Source organism: Brienomyrus brachyistius, chromosome 23, assembly GCF_023856365.1.
Source record: "Brienomyrus brachyistius isolate T26 chromosome 23, BBRACH_0.4, whole genome shotgun sequence".
NCBI classification, from domain to species: Eukaryota; Metazoa; Chordata; class Actinopteri; order Osteoglossiformes; family Mormyridae; genus Brienomyrus; species Brienomyrus brachyistius.
The window spans coordinates 15,189,725-15,200,376 of record NC_064555.1 but is presented as its reverse complement, the minus strand read 5'-3'; the positions used below and the strand labels follow the sequence as shown (position 1 = coordinate 15,200,376).

The window sequence follows — 10,652 nt, the reverse complement described above, 5'->3', positions numbered from 1 at the left end:
CTCTCCTAAGTACCGAACCTAATGTGAACACTTGATCCCTTTGCTCTGTAGTGGAAAGTGTGTTGCTCTGTCTCACTGAACTCAAAGAGCCCAGCTGCTCCCTCTACAATTTCTATGAAAAACAGACAGTTTGTCAGGCCTGGTCCTCTCAGGGAAACTCAGGATGCAGTGTGGCACCCACCTGCTGCCGTTTGGGCTACTTTCTGCCCCTTACCACCATGTCTTCCCCCCTTTGCTCATCTGGAGATGCACATTGGTCCAGTGTATGGCCTGTGGAACCAGAGCGACTACCAGTGTCCGTCGCTAGTAAAGTTTTTGCATCATCAAGAATGAAGTGATGAACAATCATTAAAAAATTACCTGCAAATAATTTAATGCTGATGAAGCTCTCTATTGTTAATAAAAGTCTGAGTTTTTAAAAAGCTAGCAAACCCCCCTACCACCCACTACCTTTGTTCAGATGCAGTCCGTGGCTCGGCGGTTCTGCTGAATTCACATGAAGGTCAGGGTGAAGGTTCATTTGCTCCTCTGGGAACGTAGGTCAGGTTTAAATAAGGCAGATGTGATGCTTTCTTTTCTGCATTGTGCCTGTTTGACAGATAATGGGAAAAGACAAGCCTGTTTAAAGGCCATGATAAAAGCTAATAGGCTATCAGCTGAATAGTGAAATCAACAAAATAAACGACACTTTCATTTTTATTAACTGCGATTTGACTTTTCCCTGTCGACCAAAAATCCCCTGAAGCCATTTGTGGCACAGACTAATCACACCAAAGGCCGCTGCTGTCATCTTGCAGTTGGTTCAGTTGTTTAAACAGCTTTTAGAATTGTTCCCAGGGCACGAATGCATCAATTTACCAAACGAAACGCCTAACCATCAATATAATTTATTTATCCCAGCCGTACCGAAATGCAAGCCCCTCTTTCTCACAAGGCAGGTGTGTTCATTTATTTTTTTCTTTTTGGCTTTGCTCACTATTCACTTTCATGCCACAATACGAAGGTCTCTAATCTTTCAAAAGCCACAGGATTATCCAGTATGTCAGCCCCCCCCCCCCCACCAGCCCCCCATTAACAAAATAATGGCCTGTTATTTTGGGAGGCTTGGATGAGATTTCCTCTTTTCCTTACATAGTTTCATAGATTTCACTGCTTATTAGTCCGACATCGCAAGTACAGCGGTCTTAATTAATGCTTCCACAAATTATATCTTTCAAATTTCTGTTTTCCCTTATTTTACTTCCATGCCCTTTCTTGCTGGAGTCTTTAGCACTACAGTCTCTCCAAACCACTCTCCCCATCGCAGTTTTGTAAGCGGCAGGAAAGCCCCTGTGCCTTTGTGGAGCCTGCGGATTCCCCCGAGCACAGTCTGACCTCACTCTCAATCCGCTCCTGCTTCTTTTGGGGCTTTTTGTTGGCGTCTCGCTCCTCCTACACAGCCTTTCATGTGCCACGAAACTGTATCTCGCCAAACAATGAAGAAGCAGACCGGCCTGTATTTTACGGGACGAGGTAACAGCGTGTCTGCTAAGACACCTTAACTGTGGTGAGTCTGAAGAGTGCCATCTAGTGAGGGACTGGAGGGCAGCATGCTTCCGAACAGGCGTCTAGGTAACTGCCGGAAGAGCTTTAATGCCAAAATACCATGGTTTATAGGATCCATCTACTGGGCTACAGAGCATCACAAGAGGATCCAAGAGGAACTGGCGCGGGGATTTCAGTCATAATGTGTCACACCAATTCAATCTCTTCTGATAAAAGGTGCATTCTGCGGCATTATTATTGATCAGACCCTGTTATGACCAGATCTGGCCACTAATGTGACATTATGAGTCAGCTGAATAAGCTGCATTGTCATTGGTTGCCCAGTACAGGGCAGAATTCCCTGGTTCCATCCCACATGTAATGTATAGAAGAAGTGAAGTCAAGACTCATTTAACATAACCACTGTTCCTTAAGCTAATTTCTGCACTAATTTATACTTTGTCTTTGGGGAGCACTTAGAATAATTTATCCTTAATCAGAATGAAGCTTGTCAAATTGCACTCTCATAACCACAGTCTTTATGAATAATATTCATATTTAGAGTAATACTGGCAATTTCTACAGTATATTATCACCCATGTAATAGTGCACCTAATTGTGAGTACCGATGAAAGCTTTGACCATTTCAATTAATGCTAAAGGTGTGAAAATTATTATTTTTTTATAACTGTAATAGCATAGCTTGCTCCAATGATTGTTCGGTCAGCAGTTTTTGCCATTTCTTTCTGTGCTTGACATTGTACTTTTGTTGGCACTGTCGAGTAGTTGAATCACTGTTTGTTTGTGTGTTGTTTGCAGGATGGTTGTGTCGGGGTTTTCCGCGATGTTGTCCCTCCCCCTTTGCCAGTATCCCTGAAACGTGAGCATCAAAAGACCCTCTTGGGAATAGAAATTCACAGAAAACCCCTTCTTTAGATAAACAAATCCCCCCCCCCCCCCCCCCCCCCGCCACAACACGGCAGGAAGGAAACTCTCTTCATAACAGTAGAAATCTGCTGCTGGATTTTTATCGCAGAAATACCAACGGTAATTTATTAGGAGTATCTTTAAATATTTTCCGTAGTATATTCAGTTTTTCAGGATCTTTAACTTGTATACTGTGTACTTTTTCATTTGATTGTACCATGTTTACTTCTTTGTACTAAGTGTCCTGTCTATTCACTTTGTATATTGTGCTCTGTACTGTAAGTATGCTAGTCTGTGCATTATGTACTTATGTACTGCCTTTTCCCCTATTTGCTGTAAGCATTTCCCCCATGGGATCAATAAAGTCTTAATCTTAAAACGGCCCCGTGACGTTGGCTGCAGTGTGGGCTGCCTTGAGGCAGCCTTGTCCTCCAGAGCCCAGTTGCTACCATCACAATCCACAGGAGGGAACCATCAATTACACGGCCTTGTTTCTGTAGGATGCATAAATTTCATGGACCTGCCAGTCATTGCCCAGGTATCTGCTGCCCTACCCACATCCCTACCATCCAGCGTCTTTTTCTTTTGGTCTGGCCCTCAAGGGCATTTACAGGAGATCCTGGGGGGGAAAAAGCAGAATGAAATCTCCCAGAAGAAGTTTGAGAACTGATTCATTTTTCAGTGTAATTTGATCCACATACAAAAGCTGCATTTCCTAAATTGCAATTAGCATGACAATATATACTAGGATGAGTGTTGGCTGAATAATCCAAGACTCACCTGGATAAATTTAAAATACACTACCTGCCTGTTCATAGAGTCCTGCTTCCCCATGACCAGGATGAGCTGCATGGATAGATGCCTGATGCATTTGAAATTGGACACCCCCTCCCATCATAAAAGGTGCCTTAGGAGCAAAAGAATTCATAGTTCTTCCATGAAGCAGTCACTCACACCCCCTAGGGGCTAAAACTATAGCCCCAAACACAGTGAAATAAAGGTTAATAAAGTTGCAGTTAATAATTGAAATTTTCAATTCAATAAATACATTCTGAAGAATGCTAGGTGTACATGCTTTTGCAAAGGAAGTTAAATTTTAACTAAAAGCACACCTTGTGAAATATTAGTGAAAATGAAGGAATAATAATAGCAGAAAATAATTTAATGACTGCAAACTTGTATATCTTTTCTATGATGACAAAACTAGATCAAGTCAAGTCAGCTTTATTTCTATAGCACTTAGGCACACCCCTTGCTGACCAAAGTGCTTTACATAGATCATTAAATCACAACATGATATCAAAGCACAAAGCCAACATAAAACATCCGTACACAATCTGCTCCGTAGCACATTTCGGTCTCCTCAAATGCTTTTGAAAGCAGATGAGTTCAAAGTAGATGTAAAGACCACAATGGAGGAAGAACACCTAATGTGCAGTGGTAAGCCATTCCAAAGCTTTGCTGCCAGTGCTGAGAATGCACGGTCACCCTGTGTTTTAAAAAGGACCTTGGAGTGGACTAAGGAAATGGCTGGAGGATCTCAGCCATCATTACATCCACACTAAGTGGACTTGCCATAGAGTAAAAGATTCTTGTTGTAGAGACATCAGTTATTTGAAGCCTTAAATCCATCCATACCTAAGTTCTCTCCCAGTTAGTTACTTTTAATGGTCGAAATGGTCGAAACCTGATTTTATCACTGCTTATTCCACTGTATTTTAAAGTATACAGCCCCCCCCCCCCCCATCTATGTATTACAGTATCTGGTGTATTCATCTGAGGGCATAAAGCGTGAAATAAAGATCGTTAATTCATGTCTAAAGAGTACAGCTGTAGCGTCTTTGAGTTACGTCCTTTATGAATGACCCCAATAAATACATCAAGCTGTATGAATGAGAGAATACTGTAGATTACTTTAGCTGAAGGCCTGAGATGAGCAAATAAACACAAGTAGTGTATTAATGCTTTAGTAAAAGTGGCCTTAGAACCAGTGAAATGAAGACAACAAACATTTCATTAGCTAAAGCAGGCAGCGTTTGAATATTTGGTGTCCAGCTGATTAAAAACACGCTTGGAAATTTCTTCTATTTTGAAAGAGGATGTATTATTTTGCTAGTTGTATTTCAGAGGAAGACTTTTTATCTACTTGAGGTTTAGGTAGCATCTGTGCATAACGCACATATATATGTATACGGTAGATGCCCTAGACTTATACCAGAGGGACTGGATGCACCCTCAAGTACCGATTATCACCTGCAGCCTCATTAATGCAAAAAATGTAGTGTTTTTCTATATGAAATGTAGCTATAACAGCCTATTTCCTCAACGCGAGCACGATGAGGTGCTGTATGTAAAATAGAACCAATTATAGCAATTACAGTAGCAGCCCCAAGCAATACACTACAAAAATGTAAGCTAAGGTTCTTTTCTTTTTAATGCTCTTTTTAATACAGTTTTAAATTTTTCTTTTTTTTTTCCCTCGAACTTTTGAATACACTGTAATTATTCCAGGCATCATTTAATGAGCTGACATTTTGTAATTTGTTTTTTCCCCCCAACATTTTGAGTCCGCAGAGTCAGAGGGCTGACTTACATTGGCTGGGTCATTTTGCACTGGTAGTTGGCTCACTGCGGTTCACGACGCAGGATTCGGTATCGTCATCTCAGCATTATAGGATTCATGGTCCCGCGTAGCTACCGTAAAATGAGTGTTACACAAGAAAAGAAAGTTAAACAAGGGTAGAAAAAGCATCCCCTCGATGTATGTTCTTATTTCTGACAAACGGCTAGACATCTAACGTATAAACTATAAATCACTTGGCCGCTGCTATCCTGTCAAAGCCGGTGGGCTGTCCTCATGGGCTCGGCCTGACCCGGAAGTAATTGGTTTATGGATTTTAGAAGCAGAGTAGAGAACCTCGCTCACTGTTCATGTAGTCCTTGTAGTCTTAGGTAGGGATGCCTTGCTGTTAGTTTCCCATCGTATGATCACCTTGGATCCTTCACTGTTCCTGGTGTTTCTTCTCTGTATTCTTTTTTCGACGTAGTTTTGTTTGTCCTCACCGTTTTGTCTTCCTCATGCGGCTTTGGCGCTGTTCCCGTCCTCTGCCGGCTCCCATTTCCTGCCGTCTTGGGTCGTTTTGCGTCTCCTCTCCAGCCCCCCTCTTCTCCATTCATTGACAATCTGCACCTGAGCCCTTGCACCGCGAATCCTTTTCCGGAAGCATCCAGTCAGCATTTCGAGTCCATTAGTTACTTCTTTCCCATAGCGTCTTGTCCCATGAAGTCACTGGGTTGTAGACGTTGCAGTGAGATGGGATCGTCTGGTTCGATGTGCTGCCCTTTCCTTTCTCCGTTCCCTCAGAGGCATCTGAGCTAATATATGAGTTGCACGAAGCTTCCAGAATCTGTAGTGTCTAGTTGTCTTCTTCTACACGCATACATTGAAAAATAAACAAGTATTATAAAGTGAACTAAAAGCACACTATAGTATAGCATAATATAAAGTACTGCAATCTTTGCCTATATAATAATTATTGTGAGATATTTTATAAAATATTTAAAAGTAATGTGACTAAATGACGATAAACTGAAAACATGTAAAATGACCTGGGACCGCCCATCCATCCATGTGCCCGGTCCACTGATTCCAGAGTTTCTTTTCCTTGTGTGTCGCACAGGGACACAGAGAGCAAACTCGGCCAGCCAACCATGCAGCTGAAGCACACTGCCGATTGCATAAAACCGAATTAAATAAGGGCACTCTTATAATAAAAGGTGCTGATATATATTCTTGCAGCATGCCCAGACTTCATCGAGGGGACTGGTCTGCCATGCAAGGGCACTTCCCCACCACCCAATCAGGGGCCGATGATCCTTGATAACTGCCACTTTATGCAAATGAGCCACCCTTTGATTACTTGCCGGCACAATGCGGTTGCCAAGGATGGGACACGATTGCTTGATCCCAATCGCTGTAATTTTCTTGAGATCCCTGTTTCATGCACAGTTGGGACTCTGCAAATCCAGCTATCGTGACGTGACATAGCCCATGGCGTTAATATATTTATTTTAATTATTGGAGACAATCGAGTTAAAAGCTAATGGAGAAAGTCATATCTGGACAGGTTAATGTCTCGTTCATTGAATTACTTTGTGCTGTGAATTAACAAAATGTAATAAATAGAGACAAGTAATAAAGAACCCAGTGGTTCTGACGTACTCCCTCCTTCTTTATTAAAATACGTCCCACAAATTAGACATACATTGTGTTGAGGTTCAGGGACATTTATTCAGGCCGTAAAATGAAATCTTCCCATCAGACGTGGAGGCACACCTACCTGCGCCCAATCCAATCATTACGTCGGAAGAGAAAGATCCGGACAATGTGGTCTTTCCTTAATCTCGTTTGAGTTTCTTTAAAGTTTCTCTCCCCTAGGAACTCATCAGTCATGGATGACATGATCTGCTGATTAGTGTGATCCCCACAACATCTGACCCTAAAATTGTTGTTAGAGATTAAAAAGTATTGACAAACGCTGACGATATGCTAATCGCTCAGCTACCCTATCCGGAATATTGCCTCTCTTCACTGTCACAGTCCTGTAATTCAGTTGGAACCCTGTCCTTGTGGCCTATGATCGGACAGTACTCTTCAGTTTTGTTTATTTCTAGACTTATTTATTTACTGAGAGGTGAGGGAAAATTTCTTGGATGGGGGTTGTGTTTTTATTGCTTATTGGTGTACATTTCCCAATGACATGTAGTTTAATTAAGATAATTATCTCGATGGGCTCTAATACACCCCTCATTGAGGAGGCCCGCCGTGGGTCTTCCAGCCCATATCTCACATGCCCTATGTGATCCGGCGCGATCAATCACCCCACTCTTTGGCATGTTTGTAAATTACAGTGGTAAATCGAAGCTCTGAAAGAGCGAGGAGAAGACAAAGAGGTAGAGAAGGCAGCAACACAAAAGGACAATCTTGGAGAAGGGGGTGGAAGGCTTGTCAGCCCCCCCCCCCATAAAGAAGTGTGGTGTGCAACAGTGATGCTGAAGACACATGGTGCAGTATGCGTACGAGATGCGACAAGTATGAAAGTGCAACAATGAACACACACACACACACATATATAACATACAGTATATATATAACAAGATTACACATGTAGTATATATAAAAACAAATGTAAATATGTAGCAGGATATATATTAATATATCTAAACATGGTGTGCATTTGTATACAGCTGTCATAGGTATTTCAGTATATAATCAAAATGTAGCAGCACATCTATAGACACAGATATAAAAAATTTTTTAGATATATGTAAACATGGTGTGCAGAAATATGCCTGGGGGGCACCTTTATCGTTTTTAGGTCCGGGGGAGAGATGGGCGGCTGAGGAGGGGGGGTTGGGAGCCGACGTGGGGTCTGGGGGGGAACCGGTTCGGTGCTGTGGTGCTTCTACATAATTCCTGTGTCTCTCCAAAAAGTATTTTTTATTTATTTATAAATAAATACTGTGGCCTTCAAAATCATACTTTTATGTACTTTTATGTAATTCTGATGTTAATCATAACCCTAACAATAACCATTTCATTTCCACTCATACTTCAGGCAAATACATACTGAGTCAAAAACTTGAAAACTGCAAGGTGGTACTTCACTGCAAAAAGACAAGCAGGAGAAATTATTTTCATTAAAGTGAAAAGTCTCTACTAAGAATGCAGAGAAGTTCAAAAACCATAAAAAAAATACAGTGAAAAATAAAGGTCGGAAAATAAGAGAACACTGCCAGCAGTCTGCAATACGGACAACTAGGTCTGACGGTGGGGAGGGCAGCCCTGATCCAGGGTTATCTTCAAAACAAAAACAAAACACGCTACTATACTGGCACATCTCAAATGAGCAACAAGTGGGAGGAATCAGCATGAACACTGAAGGATGGTCAATGACTGGTTACCCAGCACTTCTGCTCGAATTTCTGCTTACACCGTACTGGCGCAGTTTCAGTAATTAGCTCCTGAGACTTTAACATTCGACCTGATGGCTGCTACATACTGTATAATTCCTTACCTCTGTACTAACCAGTTTCCTTTCCAAATGGTAAAACAGCAGCATCTGTGTCATGGTGTGCATGTGTGTGTGTGTGTGTGTGTATGGCAGGATTATGCAAAGACGAAAGACAGAGGTAGGTCCGCTCTGAGAGTTGCAAAGCTTCCCGTCCGACATACATCCTGTTATGAGTAAAGAAACCTTTTGCTCCCAGATCAAGATACTGGTACCAGCTTACCTCAGCATGATGTAATGGGGAGAAGAAGTGGTCCCAACGCTGCAAAATAATGCCCCCTCCCCCCTGCCCTTCCCACGGGCCTCTGATCATTCTGAGATGGCTTGTTTGACAGCCTGCCAGTTCTAATGTCGCCAACATAATGTTCCGTGTCGACTCTGATAAACCGACGGATCTGTCTCCGCGCTTTTCCCCTAAAAACTTTCATTACCAAAGTGATTAAAAATTATCTTTAATTTAGGAGTCCTTGGACAAGATCCCTGGTTAAAATAGGAATTTCAGCGCAGTTTTTCGAAGGCAGTAAGAATCTTTTAATAGGAGAGGAGCAGAAGCGCCGTTAGCTGTTAGCCTCCAGCTGCCTGCGAATGCCACTTAACAGCTCTCCTGGAGTCTTACACTCACTCACCAGCAGATGAATTGAACTGTTGTTATGACTTGGAACAATGTATACCCCGAGATGGGAAATTTTATTACTGCTGCTGTTACTGTCACATTTCTGTGTGCTTATTAGTATCATATTTTATTTTTACCTTACCTGCACACGGAGACTAAGGTGTTTTTTGTATTAATGTGAAGCTATTGGTAATAAACAGGTTCCTCATTGTAGTCAGCTTCGCACAGCGTGAGGAGCAATAAACCTCGATGGCTACGACGAGCAGAAAATTTGAGCCAGTGATTCATGTTGGCAATGAGCGTAGCGTGCTTCTGCAAATGAAAGTGGGTTGATTTTTCTTTTTATACACAACACAACCTCTCGGTGAGAAAATAGCCTTGTAAACAGCCAACCTTATTTAATCTGACCCAGTTTGATGAACTAAAATAATAGCTGATTTAATTGAGGAATGGCACTAGGTAGTGGCAGGCCTACACAAACGCAATCTCTCAACAGTGAGTCGGGACAGGTATGTGGGACACGTAAGACACCAAGGCGCAGAGGCAGAAACGAAAGAGGCAGAAAAGAGGAAAAGAGAAGGGACAACCAAATGTCTGCTGCATTTTTTCTATATTCCATTCTAGATACAGTAATGACCATGTTCTCCTGTTGACCAATCCAGAGACCCCTTGTTAAGGTAACCTGCCGCCCGGTTTTCCTGACAAATCAGGTGACTTTGTGGTTCGGCTGTATAACAGGCAAACAGCCCCCACACAAACTCGGACGCTGCATCACTAAAAACGTAAGACTTGCGGCAGGTTTTTATTGACCCAGTGGCCAGGATGACTCAGCTGTAAACTCCTGCAGATGGCATGTGACTTTCCCCCTTTATTACAAACACTGCATACCCCCAGTGCCTCCAGGTACGTCATGACTTCCGATCAGCTGCTAAAAGCTACTTTACTTTTACTTACTTAACTGTAGGTAGACACACAGACCACTCCACTGGCTTGGGTGAGGGAGGTCATCATTTCATTCACGTTTTGTTACAGCAAACATGCTCTGAGTATTTCCTGTGATTTTTCACTTACCCACTTAGATGTACGTGCCTCTCGTGGAGAATCCATTTGTATTATTTTTGTAGATAAGCTAAATAACACATTTGTTTTTGAGAACTGTTGCCGTCACACACACACAAAATGGCAACAGGCAGGCTGGGATCAAATTCCCGCATCGCTGTCATGCAGGAGTGAGGCTGAGCTGATGTGTGGCTGGCTTCAACTGCATTGAGATACCTTTCTCCTTTACTTTAGGAAATGTGCTATCAGAGGGAGCTTTTTACAGGAAATATCCTTCGAAAGTGTGTCCTCGTGTCCTGCAGGTTCTATTACAAAATGCAGCTGCTGAAATTTAGAGATATATTAGTCTTATATGCTCAGATATAAGCTTGAACAACATATATTTTATTACATACATATATACACTATATCCATCTATTATCCATTGCTTATCTATCTATCTATCTATCTATCTATCT

General features: G+C 42.0%; 1 long non-coding RNA gene across 1 annotated transcript; it reads right to left on the bottom strand.

Annotated features, from left to right (window-relative positions):
• Positions 1–3,260: 3,260 nt before the first annotated feature.
• On the bottom strand, positions 3,261–8,856 carry LOC125719186 (uncharacterized). Its single transcript, XR_007385032.1, has 3 exons — positions 8,746–8,856; positions 5,045–5,881; positions 3,261–3,358 (listed from the first exon to the last, which is right to left on the bottom strand). It is a non-coding gene; the product is annotated as an uncharacterized LOC125719186 (long non-coding RNA).
• Between the last annotated feature and the right edge of the window lie 1,796 nt (positions 8,857–10,652).